Source organism: Zosterops lateralis (assembly GCF_965231275.1).
Source record: "Zosterops lateralis genome assembly, chromosome: 9".
NCBI lineage: Eukaryota > Metazoa > Chordata > Aves > Passeriformes > Zosteropidae > Zosterops > Zosterops lateralis.
Genome location: NC_139769.1, coordinates 20045549 through 20071047, shown reverse-complemented (window position 1 = coordinate 20071047; position 25499 = coordinate 20045549). Strand labels below are relative to the sequence as shown.

Here is a 25499-nt window from a genome sequence, read left to right as displayed (position 1 = left end):
CATTATTAAAATAATAAGAGAATTAGGTTGATTCCTTTCAAGAGTCTTCCATTGTTAGTTAATGTCCAGGTTAAGACTCACCTTGGTTTCTTAAAGAACGTGATCCAACCATTTTTTCCATCAGTTAATCTGTCTTTCCATTAGGTCCTTAGAGTAAAACAGTAACATACTAATATTCTTTTGGCTTCATGGCCAAATATGGATATTTCTCCAGGCTCATTCATTACTATTCATCTAATAGCTGCTTTAAGGTTTATGAGGAAAAGTAAAACCTACCATAGGGATAATCTCAAATATGGCAAGCAGCTTTTGCCAAATGGTTCACAGCAGCTCTGCAATTATCTTATTGCTTTATTTCTCAGAAGGGAAACACTCTTTCCTCAAGCTTTTGCTGTAAAAACTGTGGAACTCTAAAAAAAATTACTTCTATTTTAAAGGTCTGATTTCACATGAAAATTATATGCATTGCAAATGTTTTCTTGGCAATTTACTTGTCATAAATGCCTATTGTACTGAAAAACTCTACAGGGAATTGGGTGTATTTATTCTGCATGTGCTTAGGAATTTGTAAAAAAGACCCAATGACAATAAAAATAGAAATATTATGACTCTCTGAAAACCCCCAGATACAGAGATTGTTTTCTACTCAATTGTAGCTTTCTGAGGTCTGTGTAAACCAGGCTTCCTAGCAGGGATTAGGTACATGCTATTGTACTTTCATAATGAGGAGAGCACCGAACCAAACAAAAATATTGTGCAGCATTGACAGAAGACATTCAGAGCTGATGCACATAAAATAATGCAGCAAACAGCGCATAAGGCTCACAACACTGCTGTGTTTGGGCCATTATTACTCTGAATGCAAAGCTTAGCTTTGTTGCTTAAAATGTAGTCTAAAAAGAGTTGCAAAGGCCCCAGTTGTGCTCCAGTTCAAAGCCTGCACCCAGGGTGAGGTCCTTGGAAAGTCCTTTCCAGCTTTTGTAGGGAAATGTGCCCAAGAGGCAGTGGCTCTAGCGTAAAATCTGAAATAACTTGATTTTCACATTTTTGCTGAAGTGAGCCTGAATCCAGCCCTCAGCCATGCTCATCAGTCAGTATTTTCAGTTGCCTGGGGGAAGTACAGCAGGCTTTGAAGTGGAGAGTCCTTCCAAGCACTAGCAGGACAGTCATACAAATATTTTCACCCAGGCTGGTGAAAACTCTTCCAATGGGTTTCTTTTTCAGCTGTCTGTCACTGAAAGACTCTCGGTTTTTAACTGTAGAATTATTAGCTCGGTGGAATGGGCTGCCTGGGAAAGTGGTGAGATCAACATTCCTGGCCGTAAATGACGTACAGGTGTGATACATAGTGACAGGGTTCACCAGTGGCCTTGACAGTGCTGGGTCAATGGTTGGATTTGATGATCTTAAAGTTTTTTTCACTCTAAATGAGTTTGTGACTTCACTTCAATGCAGTTGCTCATAACACACTGCACTGCTGTGTGGCCAGGTGCAGTGTGGGAGTGGTTGCATGTGCACCCACAGGAGTGCACTGGTTTCTATTATGCTTCCTTTTCCAAATGCTAAAACTCAGGAGGGGTTTTCCTCCCTATAATCTTGTGAGCATTCCATTTACTAAGGAGAAAGTAAAGACACACATATAGAGTTCAGAAGTGGTATTATTATTATTTGATTAAAATTGCTTGGGATTTTTTCAGAAAAAAAATGCTAGAAGCTGTTTGTTCACTAAAACTAATCATTTTTCCTCAGAAAATATTCCTCCGCTTTCTGGGTAATTTATTGTAATAAATTATTTCATTTAAATGTATAATTCTGATCTTTCCTGCATGGAATGTACTATGAAGTTTAAGGTTAAAATTAAACATTTAGTTAGGAAGTAATTTTGTAGGTTTTGTCTGTTCAGGCATTTTGGAATTGTGGATTTCCTCTTTCAACACAAAAACATCTAGGACTGGAAAACCTTTACCTGTCAGACCTGATTTGCTGCATATTTTTAGACAGAAAGAAAATTTAATTAGAAGCTAATTGTGTAAGATATTCCTTCCCCAAAAGCTCTGTGCCACACATACCATGAAAGACAGCTGTTTTCATTAAAATTCTAGCAAGGAGAGGATTATAGTATGGCCAGAGCTGTTCAAGAAGCCCTTAATGGTGTCAGAAAGCACCCCCAGTTATTGCTGGTAGATCAGAGCTGTCGTGCCATCTCCAGTAGTGGCTGAGCTCAGTCACTGAGAGTCACTGAGCACAGCTGGTGACTCTGGTTTCTTCTCTCACATGCACTGTGTCATTAGAGAACTTCTTGGAAAAACTTTGGTGCAGACAGGGTAGCTCCTGGAGGCAGGGAGACAGGTGGAGACCTTGCACACCTGGGTGCTGGGGCCAATGCTGAGCTTGGGGTGCTGGAGGCCCTGCAGGGCAGTGCTGAGCTGGGACTGTGTAGGGGCTCTCAGGGCTCTGCTGAGGCTGCCTTGGGGAATGGGGGCTTCCTTGGGAAACTGCTATCAGTGCTGGGAAAATCCCCAGATAGAAAAGGACTGGATGAACAGTAACAGTAACTCACAGCACAGGAGTTGTGCTCTGTTTTGGACTTGAATTTTGCTTCCTGAACGTGAGGATTAAATATGAGTTATTTCCTCTTCAACCTTGGTGCAGCAGCACTCACTGGGAAGAGCTGAGCCAGGTGCTGGATGAATGCAAGCTGTGCACCTTCCCTGCACTTTTCAGCATGAGTGCTGTGGGATTTATCCCTGTACTCTGGGAGATGGTCTGAGTAAAAGCAGTAAAAACCTAGGCTTGCCAGTGTCTGCAGTGGGATCACACCTGGGTTGCTCTACATTACAGTAGGAGGGAATGCCCAGCTGTATGAAGAATTTGGCATAAAGATCTTCAGCTAATTTGATGATACAGGATGACTTAAGTAAAGCTCCCACAGAGTTCAAAGAGTGCTGAGTTCAAGGTGGCTCCAGATTGTTTTCTAATAATTTGGCTGAGGGCACTGCTCAGCCCCCTTCAGCTGAGTTCTGATGCTGTACCAGGAGTCCTGACACACAGCACAAAAACACTTGCTGCATTAGATGGCCCTGGAGAGACTTCTTAGCCCTGTATTTGGCAACCATGAAACCACTGAGCTGGCAATAGGTCTGTTCTGTATTCATCTCTGCTTACACAGGCTTGAGTGGAGCAATACCTGGATCTAATAAACCACACAAATGTCACTCTCTGAAGGTTCTTTCCAGAAAGAGATGATGTGAAGTGCCATGTGGCAGGCTCGTGCCTAAGCCTCATGGAGGAAACCCAAATTAAATCATATCTCCAGAAGCTGCTGTTCCCTAGATACCAATATGAAAATAATCCATTTCTAAAGATAAATTCTCCTCATACATCAAAAGTAGAGTACATCAAATGCTGAAAGAAGGCAAAAAACAGTAGCTGCAGGGATGGTTTCAGAAATTTCAGAGTGTGTAGAGGAAACCCAGAGCTGTTAGCATATTTTTTTACCTTTTTGACAGCGAGTAAATGTTCTGTGGCAGACAAATCTGCAGGAAATAAAATTTTATGATGTGCTGTAACCATACTGGTTATATATCTATACACTACTGGCAGGCTATCAAAAGACGCACATTTTCAGCATTTCTGAATGTGACTTGAAAGCAGCTTGACTTCTGTAATCATAAACACTGACAAGTGTACTCTGCCTGCATGGACCAGATGATGTCTCTCTTCATATTAGCATGGTGGTGGTGCACAAGCAGTCCAGTGAAATGAAAATTAACTGAGAAGCAAAGGGAAATTTCTGTCTTGCCTAAATATTGGTCATAAACCAATTTGCCTATAAAAGGAAACTGCAACTCCTTCTGTTTTCTATCCTATTGAGTTACTGCTCAAAATAACAGTAACTCAGACTGGCGATTATTCCTTTCTCATTCTGTGCATCTTAGTGATATGAAACCAAACTCTCTTTTCATTTATCCTGAGATAATCCCTAATGGAGGGATACTACTGACCATGAAAGCAATGAGAGCTAATTGTAGACATAAAATACCTTTTTTTCATGTGTGTACATTTTATAAGAAGAACTCTGATGAATCTATATGGTACACAGCTGTCTTGTATCCTCTCCAGGCCTGTACTGTCACACAGAAGCACATAACCCAGGTGTAAGCATGTCCTTCAAAAACATCTCCCCTTTTCAGCTCCTATTCCTACCTTCTAGAGATTATGTGGTTTCTAGCTCAGTTGAACAGCAGTAGTAATTAATGATTTCATTATCTTTTTTTTAATGGAAAGGTAGTAGTTACCATAATGAGTGCATGATGAAAAATAATAACAAGCATACAACTTACCAAAAGCCATTGGGCTCTGTTTTTTCACAAAGGCGGTACATTGGTGTGTGTGTACCTAATTACCACACTGAAGAACAGAATCAAAAGTGGGTGAAAGTAAATGTAAACAATTTGGCTCTAATGCTGTTGTCAGAACCTTCATCATTAATGCAAAATTTCCTTGTTCTGGCTGCTGTCCCCTAGTCTGATGAAAAGCTGTTCTGTTGGTGTCACATGCAAAAATTGCTCTGTGTAGTAGCCTGGGGGTCATTGATAAAAGAAGATGAAAAAAGCAATACAAAGCTGAAAAATTAATTATTGTACTGAAAATATGCTTTATACTGTGCTAGGCTGAGGTAGAACAAAATTAAATCCCCAGGGTAAAGCCACAGAGTGCAGTAATATGGAGTAAATTAAAGGAAAATACACAACTTAATGGAAATGACCACTCAATCAAAGGATTTGACAGTGGTCCATGGTTCTGGTGTTTTACTTTCAGGCATTTGGACTTTCACATTTTTAGTTGTGCTCCTTATTTTGCTCTTAATGTAATAATGTGTTATGTAACCCTCTCTAATGGTTGCAAATCAAGAAAAGTTTTGAAGATGAAAGTAGAGCTTCTCCTGGGTAGCTTTTGTCTAAGTGTTCTTAGCAGTGGAGGTTCTTAGCTATAATATACTGCCCATGAATCAAAGAGAATAATTTCACCACAACCAGAGGAAAGGCTTGTGAATGTCTGTTATTTAAGAGGCAACAAATAATGGATGATGTGGAAAATATTGAACGTTAAATGCTCTCTTGCTGCTGACTTACAGAATGCTTTAATGTTACTAGATGTTTGATAGTACTAAAACTAAGAAAAAAGGATCACGAGGATATTCCAGAGGTAAGGAAAGAACAAACTGCAGGATAATTTTAGAGAAATCAGAGGTCAACAAAAAAGTCAGCAACAACAAAAATAAACAAACTTGCAGCAGAGCCCTCAAGGAAATAGCTGAGGTATCTTGAGGGGCAAAAGAGACAAAGTAGAGAAAAGCACATCTAGCATCTATATTTAAAAGGAATTGACTACTTTCTTGTATTGTGCAGCTTGTCACCTGGCTTGAATATCTAAATATATATCAAAATATTAAATAACAGCATTGCAAGCATCAGGAGACTTACGATGTTGTGGGAACACCCCAGGGTGATACCAGACAAGATAAGCCCAGTCTAATTTACAAGCAAACTGGTTTGATGGTGGGAGGCCATAGATGAGACATATCTTGGTAGTGCCCCAAACTCATGAAAAGTAAACTAGCAAAGCTAATACAAATCAGATGTGTTTGGCTGTCAGCCCCAAAGAATGGTTCAAAAAGATGCTTGCTTTCTTTGTCAATGCTGTACTGCAGCCCAGATGTCATGGAGGGTCAGCACACAGAGACTTTCTTTCCTGCTGCTGGCCAGAGTGACAACACTGCATTCAGTGCACCACTGACCCCACAGACCTCTTGGCTGGGTTTGCAGGTGCACAATCCACTCCCTCAGATTTCCCTCCAGTTCCTGGGTTTGGGATCTGGGCCGTGTCATCCTTGCCATGGGCAGGGTTTGCAGGAAGTGAACCTAATACCTCTCCTAACAGCACTGACAAAAAGCCAAACTTGGGATTGTATCACACTCCCTGTGGCACATCCCCAGGGGCACAGGCAGGGTCTAAGGGCTCCTGTGGCTATGGAAATAAGCCTGCCTCAGTGAAATCCTAATCTCCATAGGGGATACCTAGGGAAAGGGCTTGTTGGGATCATTACTGGAGAATTTCTGGGCCACTGATACTGAAAACAGCTTGGGGTGAAAATAAACACAGTGCTTTCAGAGAGAAAAATATAGAGTGCACCACGACATCCAGTGTACCAATTTTCAGCATACTTTCTGCATAATTAGCACACTATTAGAAAAAATAACTAGAAGGCACATTTAGAAACCTTTTTTTGCTCAGGGCTCTTCAGTATACAAAGCCGAAATACTGTGACAGATTTTAAACAGCAACTGCTATTTATACTGGTACTAAAAAACCTCCTGAAGTGATATTTTCTTTCAGCTTCTCAGCTTAAACCTCAACTACACGTTCTCCCCATGATACACCTTTGGATGTGTAGCATTCACTTAGTCAGAAATGCTGTGTTTAGCCTTTCCTCAAAGTCAAGTCAAAATCCACCATGAAAAACTCTGTGCGGTTGAATGCATTAGTATTCCATAGGAAAAGTCAGTATATACCTGTACACTGACTTCTATTTTGAATCAATTTTATAGCCTTAAATGATTAGTGCCTGAAATAAATGATTGAACATGCCTTGAGAGAAAATGTGTGATGCATAAAAAGATGATAAATGCTTTGTTTTGTGGAGAGACCTGAAGCAGATTTATCTTGGTAAAAAAAATTGCTAGAGTGACGATGAGGTAGAAATCTGGATTTTCATTTTCAATTAACAGATTTGCTAAGACAGTTTTCCTGGAATGTTTAAAATCTTTGCTGGCATAGTGGTATATCTTGTACCTCCTGTCTGCTCCTCCTTTTATCGGTAAAAAGTTGCACACATACACTGGAGCTGCTCACTTTTAACAAAAAACCTATGACAACTGATCCCTGTTGAAAAGGGACTACATTGACATATCCATGGCCAGCTCTTGCACTGTAACATCATTCCACCTGTGATTTGAAAAGATGGATCTGAATGGATCTGAAATCTTTAGGAGTGCTATTAGATAATGTGTATGTGGCAGGACAGACAGTAGTATCCCCTCAAAACCAGAGATGGTTTTAAGCATGTATTTCTTGTGAGGTTTTAGCAGTATTGTATAATTTATACATACAGCAATTCTCTCCTAAATCTTTGGGAAATAAAACCATTGAACTGGAAAAAAGATCACCTTTTGAGACTTGCTGAGCAGAGCCTGAGGAGAACAGCATCTCATGCCTCCTTTGGAATGGAAAGTATTTCTACATTTTGTTTGTAATCGTCCTTATTTGTCTGGACACTCATATGATTAAGTATATTGCTGAAAAAGCACAGGCTTTATGTGATCCTTGTGCAGGGGAACATGAAAGTGTCCAAACACCTTATGGTGTGGCTGGAATAGCATTAGACAGCTCTCCTACTCCTGACAAGCTGGCCCAGTGATTCCAAGCCTTGTGTATTTTTACTTTCCAGACAGATGGAAAAAGCAATATCAAAGAAATTAAGCAAACAAAACCTCCTATTTTGGAATGACCTTTTTAAAAAAAAGTGTTATTTGATTAACAGTTGAACCCTTTATGCCACTTTTTGCAAAACTGACACCCTATTAAAGAAAACAACCTTTATAAACCTTGGATCCCTCTATGTGGGAGCCTTGTGATTTTATCTGCCAGGGATTCAGACCAGTGCAGTTCATTAAAGACAGATTGTTCCTGTGGAGGGTGAATCTCCTTGAACTTAGCATTTTGTCAGTAAAAATTGGATATTTCCACAAGTTTTCATCACTGGGGCGCTGCTGACCAGCCCTTGAAGGACAGACCCCACTGCATGGCACTTCCTGCCCCACAGTGCAGCAGCTGGGTCAGAAGCACACTTTTTATTTCTGTCAAAACCATAATATGTATACATGGGCCATATTCGGAAGCTTTACATGTCAAGGCCCAGAGCAACAGGAACACCAGCAGAAGACATGATTGACAAATGCTGCAAGATTTAGCCTTGAATGCAACAACAAATCTCGCATTTGTAATTTTCCTTAAAAATCACACAGCTGAAGCTCATCCTCTCTCTGTCTTACTAAAGTAGGTATTTTGTGTAAAGCACAAATCAATTCATTCCTTGTTAAAAATTTGCAAAGGACTTTGCCTTTTCCTGTAAAAGGAAATCCTATACTTTATCCACTTAGACTACTATGATACTTGCAGCCTTTCACATATGCTGTTAGCTGCTCATTTATCTTGCACTAGTGATAGTCTTTTTAGCTGACCTGTGGTGTGACTTTAGCTGAATAGAATGCAAAACAGGAGCTGATAAAGAGCATTTTTACATCTGAAGGTCATAAATATTGAACAGATTCCCTGTCATGCTTGTAAAGAGGAGTGTCACGCCTCTTTTGGTTTTGCAGTTAGTCTTTGCAAAGCAAAGGCCTAGCAGGAGTACTGGGGGTATATATAGAATACTTCTTCACACTTCTACAGGAGTACAGAACCACTTCTATAAATTTAATAATAAATACAAACAGTTTGTGCTTCAAAATGGTACATTAATGCAGTGCTAGCACTGTAATATCTGACACTCAAAATCAGAATATTTTAGATGGTTGGTCTGTTCTAATTGTAATGTGGCTAAGCTGCATATCCCAAATTATATATGGCATATATTAATCGTAAGAATGTATTAAAACCTACATTTTAAAATCCACTTTTTCAATATGTGAAGCTTATGTTAATGAGGAGTGAGTGACAAAGGCAGATTTGTAGGTGATCTCTTCAGTGGTTATATAAGAAAATAACCACTTCTCTCCTCAGAGGTAATTAGCTTGCTATTTAAATAGTCTCAGACTCTGAACTATAGTTTTTATTATTTTTCCAAATGAGGTTAAATATATAGGGTTTTCAATTTTTTAGAACAGGTAGACATGGGGAATTTAGAGAGCATGAGCAACTCCATAGCCCTCCTTGTCAAAGTGTCCACTGGGAAATAGAAAAGGCTGAGGGATAATTCATACTTTTTATTTGAGACTAACACTAAAAATTCCATGTCAAATTGATCTGTTTCATGGGTACTTTGCTGTTATCAGTTATCTGGACTTATTAAAATGTGTGGGGTATCTTTACTTCTCTCTCTTCACACTAAAAGCAGCATTAGTGAGCGCTTCAGTTCAGGCCTATTTTGAGGAGTTGAGCATCAGACAACATTTTGTGATCCTGATGTGATCTTTATACAACATGCCATGTGAGGGTTAGCCTTGACACCTAATTTTAAAAACCAAATTGAATCTTCATACTGACTTAGTGTGGGCTCTGACTGTGGCTGCATTTGAAGGAATTTACCTGGGGAATGTAGACAGGGGGGAGATCTGAGTGAGTACAGCCATTGTGTCCCTGTGTGTGCACTGTGCTGCCATCAGGCCCAGCCCTTTGGAGCCCACCAGGATTGGCATGGGAGGCCTGGCACCCCTGCCCCACAGCTCACCCTAAGACTGGCTTGTCATCTTTACTAAGCACATAAAATCTTATTTTTAATCTGTAAATATAATTTGTATCTCTTTTGGAGGCTGAATTCAGCACAATTTTAAAGATACTATTTGTCTTAATTGCTACTTGCTGCAATATCTGAATAAGTACATTATGTCTAGATTTCACTTTTTTAAGAAGAGCGTGCTTTGTTGTAAATGGAAAAGTGGAAAAGCTGGAGACTATTGAACTCCTATCTGTTTCATCTGCTAAAGAGCTTTAATTAAAATGGGGATCTCATTAGCAGAGATGTTAATCTAAAATTTATTGTTTCATTTTTCCAAATGATTCCTAAAGCATAATAACTTATCGTATAACATGTCCAAACAATTGATAAAACCAGTCTCTAGTCAAACAGTGAATTTTTTAACAGACTTATCAAAAGTCTTTGACATTTAAAAAAATTTCTGCCTGTTAGAAAGTGTAACATTCTTCCCCATGAAAGTGACTTTTTCATCAATGGCAATGATTGATAGAGAGAGTCTATTCCTGCTAGAAAATAACCCCATTCACATTCTGAATCTAAATAAGACACTGGTGTCTTGGTTGTACAGATGTATGTTTTTGCTAATTCTGCAGAGACAAAACAGCACAGAAAGTGTTGATCCACAGCTGTGGAAGTTTGGTTGCTCTGCCTATCTGAGCCGTAGCTCACTTTGCATCCACACAGTTTGCACTCCTGAATTTTAAGCAGCCACTCTCCACATTGTGTTGCAATTGGGTAGTTACATCAATTTAACAGTAACCAAAATCTCTTTCATATCTCTATAAGGGTGTGCTGTATCTTGGCCTCAGAATGTTCATCAGTTAAGGGTTTTTTTCCGGCTGAGGATATCTGTTGTTCCACTCTCAGAACCACCAACCATCTAGGCAAATATGGACTTTCTGATTCTTGAAGTTTGCAGAAGAAATAAGTGATGAAAATAAAACCGAACCTATAAATGCTTCTCTCTTTCCCCTATTAGCAGCAAATTCAGCAATGTAAATGGGCTATAAAGACATATTTTGTTATTCATTGAGCAACAAACTTCAATTTAGTTACTTGCACCAGATTGTTCTAAGGTGCATATCTTGTCCAATGTCATCTAAGCCTCATGAAGCCAAAGGGCCACTGTTACTGAGGGCCATTCATCCTTTATTTGCTGAACAATACAATACTAAGCAAAACCACAAGCCTCTTTGTGTTCCTGAGACAAATGTAAGTGTTTGAGGTTCCTGAGACAAGAGGAAAATTTGAGCCCCGATGGTGTGGTGGAACTTGAGGAGTTGTGAAAGCCTGGAAAATACTGTGGGGCTTTTAGGAGGCTACTCCTCAGCTGGCAAAATACGTAAAATGGTTGGAATTCTAGTGCAAATTTCCAGCAGTGGGGTTTAAAAGTCATACCATGGAAGTCATGTGTATGACACAGATTTTTTTTTGTCAGAAACTCCTGAATTGAACTCCCTGCTTTCCAGCTTCTCATGTTCTGTGGCATGGCTGAACCCTTGAAGGTGATGTCTGCTACTGATTGCAACAGATGGAGGAAGATGGTCCTCACATATTTTGTGTCTGGCTGCCAGCCTGAAAGGGCAAGTAGAAAATGAGCCCTGAAGGCTGGCCTGAAAGGTTCACTCAGCTGTTGCTTCAAGAACAAAACGTTGCCTTAATATATACTAAGGGGTTAAGAGGGAAGTGAAAATTATTCTTTCAGTAAAGGGAAATGGCTAAACAGTTTTAGCTGAAACCTGCTAAAAACCATTTGCCCCTGAGCAGCCACAAAGCAGGAAAATATCACCAGAGAAGGAGAATATTTCAAAAAGTTATCTGAATGAAAGAAACAGAAAGTTATAATGGCACTCCTGACTTAACCTTACCAGCTACTGCTACAGGAGCTTACTATAATACTGTATCTTATCTGACCCAAATCCTAAGCCAAATAGTTTTGTTCTCTGTTCCTTTATATTTTGCTTCTGGCTACAGATAAAATTGAGCATGTTTCATTCAAAGAATATTAGTGTCTAGATACCGATTGTTCATCCACTCATAGATACAAAAGAAATAGTAAAGGGTATTTGCTTCAACATAATGACTTCATCAAACAAATGGAACACAAGTAGCTCAGTATTGTAGAAACAAAGAAAGTTTTCATAAACTGAAGAACAGGATGATAGGGATGACTATTCCATTTTAAGGAACAAAACTGGTGATTTCTTTGATAAACAGCATCATAAAAAAAAGCTGGGTCTTATTAAAATGTGTCTTGTCTCTGTAATTTTGCAAAAGATGGTGTAAATCTTTGGAGCTATTTTGCTTATATCCTTCAAAATAAAGGGACTCTTAATTCATAATTTATAAGAACAGCCACTCCAGTGAGTGTTCCTGCAGGCTACTCTGACTACCTTAGCAACCACCAGAGAATGCTAAGCAGAAACAGCAGTGACCCTTCTGGACATAAATAGGCTTTTTCTCATATCACTTGATCTTTTTTTTTTTTCCTTTGGACTGTTAAGTGCTTTGTCCTCTACTACCCAGGATATTAGCTGGTCATCTTCACACTGTTGTAAAGATGAAAATAGTGGAAATAACACTGACACAACTTCACTGCTCCATGCTGACAGGGCAGAGGCAGCCAGTATCGATCGCCACGTCTAACTGGTAATAAGAATGTAAACTCAGCCTTGTGCTGCTCTCCATCAAAGCAATGCAAGTCAAGCTTTCCTTTTGCACAGGCCTGCATTCATTTCTCCAGTTGTCAATATGTCCTGATAGAGCTTTTAGAGACTTATCAATATTTAACTGCACTTCTATTGACTCAGCAATTACACGGTAATTGATTTAAGATTGATTATCATCATGTTAACATTTTAATGGTCAAAGAGTAATATAACTAACTGAACATGATATTATTTTAGGCTTTTATTACCTTTGTCCATGTGTATTATTGTTCCTTGTCACCAGATTTTAAATTTTACTTAATGTTGTATTGTTCACCAAAAATAACTGACAATATTGTTTATAGATTTACTCTTTGCCAGAATTGATTCTTATTTTTACAGCATAATGTTTTCATTATAATTAAAACATTCAAGTGGATCTCATCAGAATATCTTGTTACTAGTTAAAAAACATATGACAAATGTGAGTACTGGCAAACAATCAATTAATTGCCCTGTGCCACACATGAGGCAGTTAGCTAAAGGATAAGACAACTAAGTTATTTTATCAACTGCAGTGCTGTATCCAAGAGCTGGGTTTGATGAATGATGCTTTTCATTAATCAGTTTTATTGATTTCTTGCATGGAGAGCTCTGAGACCTAGCTGGAACTACAGCAGGTTTGAGCTCTGCCAGCTGTGGTGATATAAATATCAGCCAAGAAAAATATCCAAAAAATAAAACCAGGAATGTGGAAAGATGGAATTTTTTTCCCAGTACAAGTGATTAATTCAGTCCTACTAGTGGTGCTAACTCTGTTTCTCTTGGTATGTGAGCTGTAGTGAAGATTGTGTCTGATCTGTTGTACACAAGAGCAGTGGGATGTGAGAGGGCAACACCAGCTGCAACCAGGCTGGGATTTTACCTGTTAGATAGGAGACAAAATCACAGATACAAGGCTACTTTTCTTTTTTTCTTTCCTTTTTTTTTTTCTTTCTTTTTTTTCTTTTTTTTTTTTTTTTCCATCAGCTAGCTAAATAAATAGGAGTACAACTGAAAAAATTAGAAGAGATATTAGATTAAAGATGTTCAGAGACTCACAATAAACCATCTTCTACCCAGTCTTTTCTGAGATGATCAGAGATTAATTTAAGAAAATCTTACACTATATTTTTAGCTGTCTTTTGTCATGACTTACTTTGCTGGGGCACTTTCCAAGAAGCCACTTCTGAAGTTTTTCTCAAGATACAGAGGCCACTTGCTCTCACAAATAGACCTTGGGAGAGTGAGTGTTAGATCTGGGCCTTAATCAAAGGCAAAAAGAGTAAAGGAATCTTCAAAGGATGCCTCACTATGCAAACGAAGAGGTCTCTGAGCTATTTCATTGCAGAGCCTATTTTTTCACTGGTTACAACTGAAAAATGATATTTTCTGTAATGGAGTGGACAGGTTTGAAGTTTTTTAAAGTTTGTTAATCCGGCTTTAAAAAGCTATCAGAGAACTGCCAGTGGCTGGGCTCCTACATCAAAGATGGCAAACCTTCCTCTTCAGCACTGTCACTGTAGGATTTGGTCACACTTGTGCCCAAATATACATTCATGGATGTATATTTGTGATGTTTTTCCTGTTCCTTATCAACCATTGTAAGTTTTGAAACTTTCAGATGTGAGCAGTCCTGCAGACATCTTTTCACAGAATCACAGAATTGCTGGGGTTGGAGGGACCTCTGGAGATCATCCAGCCCAACCCCCTGCCCAGGCAGGGTCACCTGGAGCAGGTGACACAGGAATATGTCCAGGTAGAATTGGAATGTCTCCAGAGAGGGAGACTCCATGACCTCCCTGGGCAGCTGTTCCAGTGCTCTGCCACCCTCAGAGAAAAGAAGTTCTTCCTCATGTTGAGGTGAAACTTCTTGTGGTTTAGTTCATGACAATGACCACGACCACTAGTCAGAATTTCATCTTATCAATGTTAGAAGGAATGGAAGGTCTCCTAATGAAAAGGAATTTCATGTCTACTCCTCTTTTTTTTCTCTCCTTCCTTTCATCTACTCCCTCCTTCCCAAAGCTGAGGTTCAGTCTGATATGGTATTTAGGGTGTCATGGGTAAAAATAAAATAGAAAGAAGTCCTTTAATACAGGTAGTTAATTAGCATGTAGTGAGAAAAATAAATCATCAGAACCTTCACTAAATACTAAGGTTGCTTCTATTGTGTACAAAGATTCCTCGAGATATGCAGTTTCCACATGCCCACCTTGTGGTGTCATTTCAGCACAGCAGCTCAGACTAAGCATGGTAATTAACACTTGCCATAATAGACTGTCATGTGGTAAATATGGTTTCAGGATTTCCACTGCCATTTACAGTGTCCAGCATGAAAGACTTTACATGTTAACTTCTCATCAATCAGTGAATGCCAGAACACAGAGCCTCTCCCAGCTGCAGAATGGGATCTGGTCCAAAACAATCTGGTGGTCTTTGTGATCTTGCCCAGGTTTGTATTAGGAACTGTGGTACTAAACCTTAACTTGAGCCAAGTGGCAAAACACCATCATTATCAAATGATGCAAGAAAGCTTGAAAGGAAACAGAAAGCTATCTTAAAAAATCCAGGAGATTATTCCTGAAGGTTTGATAAACCTATTTTTATTTCTTTTTTAATATTGATTGAATCACTATAGAAAGCACCTCATACGAAGGCTCTGTTTTTTAAAGAGGAAAAAACAAACCATAGACATTCATATAGGACTGAAAAAAATAGGTCCTCTTCCCCTGAAAATAATCCCTCTTAAGAAGCTGGTTTTGAAATTAATTTCATTTCTGTATTGCATCTAGACAGAAATTAGATGTGCATAAACAGCCAGGAAACCCTTTTGTTCTGGTCCTGTTGCAATTTTCAACTACTTTGCCTGGTTACTAAACCAGGCCTGGGCCTGCATGATCATTTGGCTCCCCTCATTTGCTGGGAGTAAATTAGGACAGTCAGAAAAAGTCAGTGTGCTGCCCCAGAAAATGTTTCTGTGTTCAGGATTCCTCTGCATTCAGTCAATTTGGATAAGGAATATCAGGTGAAAAAGTTGATTCCTACTCAGTCAGACTACTGACGGGGAAATAAATAAAACATTTTAAAAGGACAAGCCTGTCCACATGTCTACACCTAATTTTAGAACTTCATGTTTTATTTAAAATTCTTATGCGTAGGTAGAAAATACTGAATTTCACATTAAATACTTCATTTTAATTAAAATATAATACTGGGGGAAAAATCTCAAACACATTTCATTGTAAAAGAAAAAGAAAATAAACCAAGCAAAACCCTGACATGACAGAGTTGTAGAGTTGTAACTCAATTCTTAGTCTCCTTTTTGAACTGTCCTGCAAAAAACTGAGGAGCTGAAATTTTAGAGCCATTGGGTGTCACAGTTTTATTTGAAAGTAGAAGAGGCTGCAGCTGCCTCAAACTCCTCAAAATTATGTCTGAGATACCTCAAAATACATATCTGGTGTTACTTGTCCCTGAGGAAAAAATGTTCCTTTAGTTCTGGATCCTTGTTTGCTCCACGTACCCAGAAGCTCTTTGCTTCTCCCCTGACATCCACAGCAGGCCTCGAGGAAAACACTTTATTTATTTGTTTGCTTCTTTGTTTGCTTGTTTGTTTATCATGAGCTTTGGGTGAGATTCAGATTTAGCTGCTCTCCCTGGCTGACAGTCAGAGCCCAAAAGAAATGTGCTGAGCTTCCACAGTTCTTGTCTTCTCTCAGGTATCTGCAGAGCCCAGGCAGGAATTCTGTCCAGCCTTTGATCCATCTCTTCTCATGCTGCTTCTTCCCACCTCTGTGCAAACTCTAGGTGGATTCCTAAATGGATTCTGTGATTATTAGTTACTGCCAGAGATGGCAATAATATTTAATATTTCCCTTTTAATGAGGTTTTTAATGAGGTTAGTGTTTGAACTAATGAAATTCTGATACCCGATATACATCTCTCGTTGTGGTTACAATTCTGCACATTCTATTTTTTAAGAAACAATCAGTGCTTTGTTTCTATTCAGCTTTTTTAGAATGACTTTTTATACCAAAAAGATCCCTTTAAATACAAAGGTAGCACTGCAAAAAGGTTATCTGTTCAAGCTGGTCAAAAGAAACTTGGGCCCGCAGTTACACAAACACTCGTGTCATACTGAGTCTTATATTTGGCACTTATTATAATGTGGCTCTGTGCAGGTAGTAGTACTCAAAAAGCTTGAGAGACAAGGCAGTAGGGGCAGGACTGAACTTTCACAATGCCTCTCCTACTTTAGCTTCATGTCTTTTGAGACAATATTTAAAGCAAAAGGAAAAGCCCTTAAATATCATTTATTATATATCGACATTCCCTGGCACCAAACATAGCCCAAACTCAATTCCTTCACTTCTGTATAAGAGGATGTCCAGAAGCTGTTGTTTTGCATGACAAATTACACAGTTACAGCCAATCTTGTAATTAGCATGGAAGGTAGATATGTTAGATTTAGAGGGAGAAAAAAATGTACAAAAGATTAATTGCAGCCTATTAAAATTCTAAATTCATCATCACTGGAAATTTTCGTCATTTTACACCAGAGCAGAAAAATTTCATTGCATTCATGAAATTAATCCAGTATGTGCTAATCTGCCATGCCAACCTCGTTCCAACTTGAGGGCCCAAATGTATTATGAAGCATAATTACTCCAGAGCTAAAATCTTAAGGAAGGCTTTGAGGGCAGTGTCTGTGAAACACAAATTGGAATTGCCATGGTTCACGTATAAACAGAGAACTTAATCTTGTAGAACCCGTAAAATCAAGACCTTCTTAAATTGCCCCAGGTATCAAAACAGGAGAAGTGTTATTGGAATGTCCATATTTCATAATGGTTTTGAACAGTGCTCGTTTTAAAATGGATTGAAAGACCTCCAAAGTGGTCTTTAAATTAAGCAGTTTTAATGTCTTTTATATTGGCTAGCAATTGCCACAGTAGAATTATTTTTTTAACATAATTATATCTGGAAACATGCAGTATTACGTAGGTTGTTATGAGTCTGTGTATCTCTTTTTTCTGCTCAGTTGTATCATTGAAGATAGAAGATTTTTAATAATATATTGTCAGCCACTGGAGTGTCATAGAAGAGGAGATGGTCTTTCTTCATTAGCCTTTTTCAGGAAAGCAGTGTGACTTCTGAGAATACCACTCAGAGCCATTTAGATCAGTACATCATCTCTTTCTTTAAGGTAGTCATTGAAGACTTCTTTCAGAAAAGTAACCTGATGAAGACAAGTGGGGTCAAAGCTGACAAAAACAAATTGTTCTTCACTACTGAAAATCCCATTTGGTGATGAAAAGTTCAGTTCAAACCAGGATTTCTGTTCTGAGCTTTGAGAAATCTGTATTTGCTTAGTACAAGTGAACAGAGGTTAAGTGTAAAACAAACCTCTTCTGCCTTTCTTGTCTGACTGCATCATATAGTTAAAAAAAATAATAAAAAGCAACAGAAAATCCTGGCACTAACACTTCTCTAACACTTCCTTACTTTTCCATAATATCCATAGCTTGAATTATCCTAAAATTATTATGGCTTGATGATCAGCTAACTAGGAACACTCATCATAATTTTCACTGGCTGTTTGCAAAACATTACATCTGGGTAATTTAATGCAAGTTACTTTTGTGAGCGCTTGCTTAAAATAAAACACACAGACAAGATAAGCAGATGAGACATCTCATTCGGTGACAGCGCTGCAAAGAACACTTTGTATCTGACCATGTAACTGCTTATAGGAACAAGCTAAAATCACAGGAAATGCATAATGGAGAGGCCTAATGTGCTCAAACACGTTACCTTTGTTTCTGTATAAATTGTTCTCTTTCAGTAAACCTTTCCCTACATTTTTCCCTGCTACAATAGATGATGGTTGAAGTGTTTTCTTGTATTTCATATGCATAAAATTACATGATGAGTCACTTTTTTATAAGCTTACGTTTACTGTTGGTGTTTACCCTCTGTGACTCATGACCTAATGGTCCTTATGGGCACTTAAGAAATGAGTGGAGAGTATTAAATATCCTGAAATCATTAGAGTGGCTTTGCTATTTGTTTCAGTGTAGATGCTGTCCAGTCATCTAATAATGATAAACATTTTAGCAGTGAGATGGCTGAAAAAGGGAGATGTCTGCCATTGTCCAGGTAATGACTCACATCCAGGATAATATCCCAGAAAGCACTTTGATATCTAGTTTTCATAGCTGTCCACAACCATTAGGACACAGTATTTCTTTCCTTCTAATGCCATCCCTTCTACCTCAGTTCTGGACTAGAATTAGTTTCTCCAACTCTGTCTTCTCTGATGTCCTGGACCCCTTCTCCACCACTCTCTGACTGATCATTCACAGTGTCCCCATTCTAGCTCGGGAAGAAAAACAACATCCATTGCTTACATTCACATTCCATCTGCCCCTCTAAGGTCTGTGCTCCATCACAAGGCTGAGGTTGCCCAAGGGATGGCCTCTGGACACAAGGCTTCTCCTTAAAGTGATGGTGACTAGAGATGGGCAGAAAAGGAAAAAAGAAGAGGCCAACAAGTGTCATAAACAGGTAAGGCAATATTGAGAGAAGGAAGAGAAAGGAGAAATGAAAGAGAAGACTGGTTAGTGGACAGAAACCATAGAAGAAGAGGGGTCAAAAAGGTGGGAGAGGTAGTGATGACAGAGACTAGATTTTTTTAAAGTATAGAATAAAAAAGCACATTGAGTTGAAATTTTAAAATAAATGTTTAGTAGCAGTATTTGCACAAATATGTCCAAAAGTAAAAGGAGAACTCTTTGCAAATGGAATTTTTGGTTCTATAGAGCCAAAACAAGCTGCAGGTGCTGCAATGTTAAACCAAATGAAACAAAAAATCACTGTTGCTCATGAAGGATATACAGACATACTGAATGTTCATCATTTCTACGCTGAGTTCGTTGTTCTATAAATTTGATTTTTATGTCTGTATAGAAAATTTTCCTGAAATTTTCAGTTTGTAAAATGAGAATTTTATCAATTCAGAAGAAATAGATGCTGGTGTATGGGAAACTGAACTGGTAAACACAGATTTAAAGGACTTGTGAAAGTTCCAAATAGAAACATCTTTTGATCTTTGAAGTTTTGCTGCTCTGTCAACATCATCCATAACTTTGACTGTCTTTTTTATTCAGAAATAGCTGGCTAAGCCATAAAAATAAATAATAGAGATACTGTCCAAAGGTTACTTTAATCATGGATATTGACCCAACAGTAAAACGATGATGGAGAGGTTTCTTAGGAATATATTTATAATCTCAGTGTTTTCCTTCTCCCAGTAGCCAAAGGATTTGCTGCAGGAAAGGGCATTCAACAGACGCCCTGCCTTGGAGACGCCATAACCAAACCAGCCAGGTGTTGATTCACATCTATTTTCTGACTACCCCAGAAGAGCAGGTATAGTTTTATTTCCTATGATTACCAGTGGCTTCAGTGAAAAACACAGATACTGCTTTCCTTCATGTTGCTTCGCGTATCTGTCTCTCAGGTCAGCTCAGCGTCAGCTGGGCCACCCTGCTAGCTCTGATACGTCCAACAGTACCTTTGCGTGGGTCTTTGGCTCCGCAGTGCTTTTGCCTTAGCTGTCTCGGCCGTGGTTCGAAAGAGGGGACACTCCAGGCTCAGGGAGAAAGATTTTATTCGGGTAACTCAGGGGCAGCCCCTGGTTCCAGGCCTGTGCCTCTGGGGAGTGACCCCCGGCCTGTCTTGCAGGGGGTTTTTCTTCCCCCAGAATCTCAGGGGTGGACACAAGTTACCAGACCAATGAAACAAGGCCAGGTGGGTAAGGTCAAAATGCAATACACAACATTAACAAATCAGGTGAATTTGGGATGGAGTCCTAGGAGACCCACCAATCACTGTCAGACACCTCTCCTGAAGGTTTTGGGGTCTGGGGGATGGTGGACATGTGGGGGAGAAATACAATGGGATGGGGGAAAATACAATAGGATGATCGAAACCCAGGGCAGAGGATTAGAGTTGTCTTGGCAACTCTTATCAACCTCTGATAAGCACAATCCAAGACAGGAACTTTACCCGGCTAGGGTTAAAGTCCAAATCACATCAAACCTACAACTAAGAAACCTATGATACCATTTCAGCACCCCCACACCTTCAAATGCTAGAAAGAAATGAAACATTTTTCCCAAGCAAATTCGGAAAGCTAGTTCTGTCATCACTGTTCACTGACCCTTCCTTTCAAAGCTCTCTGCATTTGCATTCCATTTTTGCATTGTCTAAACACATCTCAGTGAACCGATACTAGTTCAAGGGAGCTAAAAATCATGTATTATTTGCATTAAGTTTTTGCCTGAAAACACCTTGACCAACATAGGTTTAAAATGACCACGTGGCTCTTTACATTTACAGAGGGAAAAAAAAAAAAAAAAAAAAAAAAGGATTGTAAGTGGTGGAAAATAACTTGTAAATACACTTGATTCCAAACCAATTCAGTCTCTGGGTGTTTTTCTGTTATAGTCAAATAGCTCTCCAAACTACCCTCCTAAAATTATGGCTTTATTGCAAATGTTTTAATGTTTATACAGGAACTGACCCTACAAGTTAAAATAGCTCAGTTATCCAGTGTTTGCATTGCTTTCCCAATGCTTATGCTAAATAATACCTTCACTAAAGTAGTGCTTATTTCCTTCAAGTGTTTGTGGGCAGCTGTCATGTACCCACTGAGCTTCTGTATAGTTGATCTCCTGTGTGTTTATATTACCTTTCTGAACATTCTCCAAAAGTCAAATGGCACCATTTCCCTTTGCTGCTGTGCTTGGCAGTGTTTTCTTGTGCCTGGTGGTGAATGGGATGTTCTCAGTCAGAGGCTGAGAGAGGCAGCAACCCCTGCACAGAGAAGGAGCTGAAGGAGCAATGCCTCCACCCAGGTCTTTGAGAAGGGAGCAGCCAACAGAGGAAAATAGAGAAGATTGACAAGACTGGTATGATTTTGTCTCCACTCACCAAAGGGAAACAGTACTTCAACCCTGGAATAGATAATTCTGAACCCTTTTGTGGAACTGGACGGTAAATTAGGCTGTGATGTGCTCAGAAGAGAGTAATGACAGTAATTCTACTCCTTTCCTTGATTCTGCTCCTTAATCCTAGCAATGAGAGCATTCTGCAGGCCTTCCTCCAACAGACTGGATTTCACATTTCCCATTATAGTCCCCTGAAGAAAATGTATAGGCAGCAGCACTGTTCCTAAATTCTTAGGGAATCGAATACTTGGAGTCAAGTGCAACTAGAGCATGATTATATAAGTCTTGTAAGAATAGACTTTAATTCTTTGGAAGAAAAAATAGACATTCTTTAATTGCTTTTGCTTGCCTTTCTTCACTTTAGATTTGCTATAAATGGTGAATGGCAGATAGGATAATGTTATCCTCCTTAGAAAATGATTGTTAGAATTGTAGAAGCAGGGGTATGGCTGCTCCTTTGAAATTCTCCCCTTAGGATACAGAAAAAAGTTGGGCTGACTCAGAAATTGTCAGTTTTAGTGTGTTTCATTTTTATCTCAAAGGCAAATTCTTGTTCAAGTACCAGAGCTGAAAACCTGTGGCTACAATGTGTGAGCTACAGGTACAATCTAAAACTGGAGACAGAAGGAAAAGACAGAAGTCTCAAGATGAGGCAAAATAATTGCTAAAATTGACAGTTTAACAAAAAGCTAAAAAAAACCCCTCATTCAAGTGTGCATGAGTGTATCTGTGTTCTTTCATAGTTTCACTAATTAGAATAATATCTATCCAAACAGATATCATAATGACTGAACTAATATGTGGAGGATTAATGCCAGGTAGATTGAATATGACGTAGAACATGTCTTCTTCCCTGACACACAAAGCACAAGCTTTCCAGAACAGTAAATGTCCTTTTGACGTGTCTGCTCAGGGTCTGACTGTGACTCATCAGATTGGGCTCAGCTGAATTAAGTAAATAACAACAGCAAACAGAGCACAAGGTGCAGTAAAAAGTTGCCTAAGATAGAATGAAACAAAAGTAGCAGAGAGCAGTGTGGTGGCCATGATGGGTAAAGGGATGGCCACCACTAGGAAACTGATAAAACAGCAGAATTACACTCCTCAAGGTGACAGAAGGACTTCCCAGCACAAGCCAGCTCTGGGATCAAACACTGATTTGATTTTCCTCTCGGGCTGCCTTGGAGCCCAGGTGTCCTGCTCAAACTGGGTGTCCTTGTTCCCACTGGAAGCTGCAGAAGCTCATGCTCCAGCTACACCATGATGTCTGGCTCTATTTTTCCTTAATTCCAAAATACTTTTGGCAGAAATTTTTTTTCTTTTTTTTTTCTTTTTTTTTTTTCTTTTTTCTTGTTTTTGGAGAAAAATAGAAAATGGCAGAAGTGTTCAGATATGGAGCTACACTTAGAGAATCATAAGTTCCCTGTTTGATGCTTCAAAGTACCTTCTTTCACATTAATCTAGGACAATTTCTAAGGAAGTGACAGAGAGTCTATAATTTTATGTAGAATATTAAAATAATTGCTTTCTATAGCTGCTTGCATTTTAAGTCAATTCACTGTCTAAAAAGCTACAATATATTTCAGTGCTATTTTTTTTCAGCTGCAACATTTTAAAACACAAAAGTTCCCTTTTTCAGGTCAGTGCAGACAGAATGCACTGAGTAAGAATCTGCCAATTTCCTTTCATGTTTGATCTTTGCTTCCTTGATCATTTCCGTAATCCCTATCACTTAGGCTGTCTATGCCTCCACTTGTAGCATTAACCTTGATGTTTTGTAATAGATGTCTCACATGGCCTTTGCTCTTTCCTGTTCTCTCCCTTAATTTCCTTGGCTATCCACACTAGTGGTTTTCTTCTTTTATAGCCTATTTATTTCCCAGTGTTATGTTCTTTCCTTGGACTCCCATTTAATTAAAGCTGTACTGTCAACTTGAAAATCACATTTCCATCTGAAAATGTTGTGTCTTCTCTTGTTACATGAAGCCCTTGAGATGACTCTGGTTAAAACAGAGTGGGCTGGAGGGGTGTGGGGGCTGTGCCTTGCCTTTTGTCATTTCACTTATCTTCTGTAACATTCCAGCATTATTTCAGTGCCTGGCATTTCTGCTGCCTTGGACAGTTCTGCCACTGGCTGTTTGCAGGAGGAGGAGAGAAATAACCCTTCCAGCTTCCCATCATTTCCCCTGTGGCCTTAGAGGAATATGTCAGGATCAAGTCAGTACTGAATGAATGAAGGTGTATTACTGTGCTGCCCTAAAAGAAAATTAAACTCCAGACCTCTTGCTCCCCTCGTTGTTAGGGAAGGACCAGGCTGTGTATGGGCACTTCTGGGGTGTTTTCATTAGCATTTCATGACTTCTGAAAACACAGCCACTTCTGTTTGTTCTTTACTTTTCCCTGCTCTGTTACTATGTACCAATTACAGACCAAATATGACCCTCTCAAATAAACCAAATGTCGCATAAAGAAAAGCTCTTTTTGTTCATAAGGACCCTCCATTTGGAGAGAAATAACTCCTGCTGCACCAAAACTCTGTATTATGGGACAGTACCTATTTTTTAAATTTCCAATTTAAAAAAAATCATCCAAAATAGTTTTCTAATACTATTTATAATACTATTGTCATCCCTTACTTCAGCAGATACACTTATACTCACAGCAAACAAAAGACATTGTGTTGCATACCTCAAGCCCATTGGAAAATAGACACTGAAAATAGTAACAGTAACCCCCATGAATTAGGAATATGGAGATATTTATGTGTTAGTGTAAAACAGTGAGATAACATACAGAACAGAATTAGGAAATGTGGTGGTGATTTATATCTTTGAGTAACTTATGGCCTTCATAAATCAGGTGGCTGGAAAGATTGACCATAGTAACACCGTAAGTGAGCTGCCCAAGTCCACAAGGACTATTTCTTTCCTTCTTTTTTTTTTTTTTTTTTTTTTTTTTAAGTACTTTGTGGTATTGCTGATGGTGAATGCAGAACGTTAGAGTTGTTGTAACAACAAGATCACTTTGAAAGGTGAGGGAAGGAGTACAAATTTAGGGGTTATCTCTTTGTATGAAACGAAAAATAGAGTTTTCTTAATAGAATTACTGGAGTTTCTTATAAGATTTCGTACCACTCGGGATTTTCTTGCTAACATGCTCAGTCATGTAATTTCCTCTCTTTTACTCAAAGCTAATGGATTTTAAAGATTTTTACAAAAGAGGGAAGGAGGGTTTTCTGAGAACCCATTCCACTGAACAGCCAGTACTGCACAGCCATCTTACCCACCAGGTTATCCCACCAAAGGGAAATTTCTCCACACCAATATTATGATTTAAATTGCCTACATCTTTTAATTGCTATTTAGTCAATCTGAACCACATTTACCAATATTTTTTAATAACTGCAAGGACAGATTTTGGCAAAAGACTTTTTATGAAAGGAGCTTGCACACTTGCTTCAATGTAGTATGTTTTATTCCTCCTGGTAAAAGAATAAATGCTGTCTGGCCAGATCTCAGTGCATTCTAAGTGTATTTTACTCTATATTGAAAAATATTACAGTAAATAGATGTGAACTAAGCTCTGGAAAGCAATGGCTTGCTCAGTGTGTGGGTGAATTTCTTAATAAAGGTACTGGGTCAGGGTTAGATGTGTATTTACCAGAGAGGGTTATCAGTGCTTTGCCTCATGCATTGTCACAGACCCCAGCTTTAGATCAGAGTGTTATTGCCTGGCAGGATTTCTGTTCCTAGTCTGAAAGTACTCAGTCTCAAACATTAAAAAAAAAAAAAAAAGTACAAGCTTCTTTCTTGTTTAGTTTAAACACTTTTTTTGTTTTCTATAAACCTGATAAGTAAAATTTAATTTTTATATTAATTAAAATATTTATTCCTGAAATCTAGAATCCAGATGAACATATCAGGTCACCCTCTTGTTACACAGAGGTAGGAGCCCTTTGAGGGCACCCACGGTGCCCCAAACCCAGGAACAATGTTTGTGGGAGAACTGTACCTGAACAAAGCTTCCGTGGACTGCAGTGAATGTGTGATTTGGGCACCAGATGAAGTTTCCTTCCATCAGATAAATGGAAACATTGGATGCCCTCATGACTGGGAAAAAGAGTCAGACTTCCGTTTCTAGATCACTTTATACAGATATTGTATTGTATTGTATTTTAACACATTATTTTTTCACAGATATATATGAGCTGTCCCTCTGATTAAAATGAAAGATATTCAATTAGCTGAAATTAGCTGT

The 25499-nt window shown here is 38.8% G+C and overlaps 1 long non-coding RNA gene across 1 annotated transcript in view; it reads left to right on the top strand.

The window, feature by feature from the left end:
- Window positions 1-18787, top strand: part of LOC310912992 — an 80305-nt gene extending 61518 nt beyond the window's left edge. The window contains exon 3 of the long non-coding RNA XR_014590755.1: window positions 18665-18787. This is a non-coding gene — a long non-coding RNA (uncharacterized lncRNA). The remainder of the gene's footprint in view (window positions 1-18664) is intronic.
- Window positions 18788-25499: the final 6712 nt, after the last annotated feature.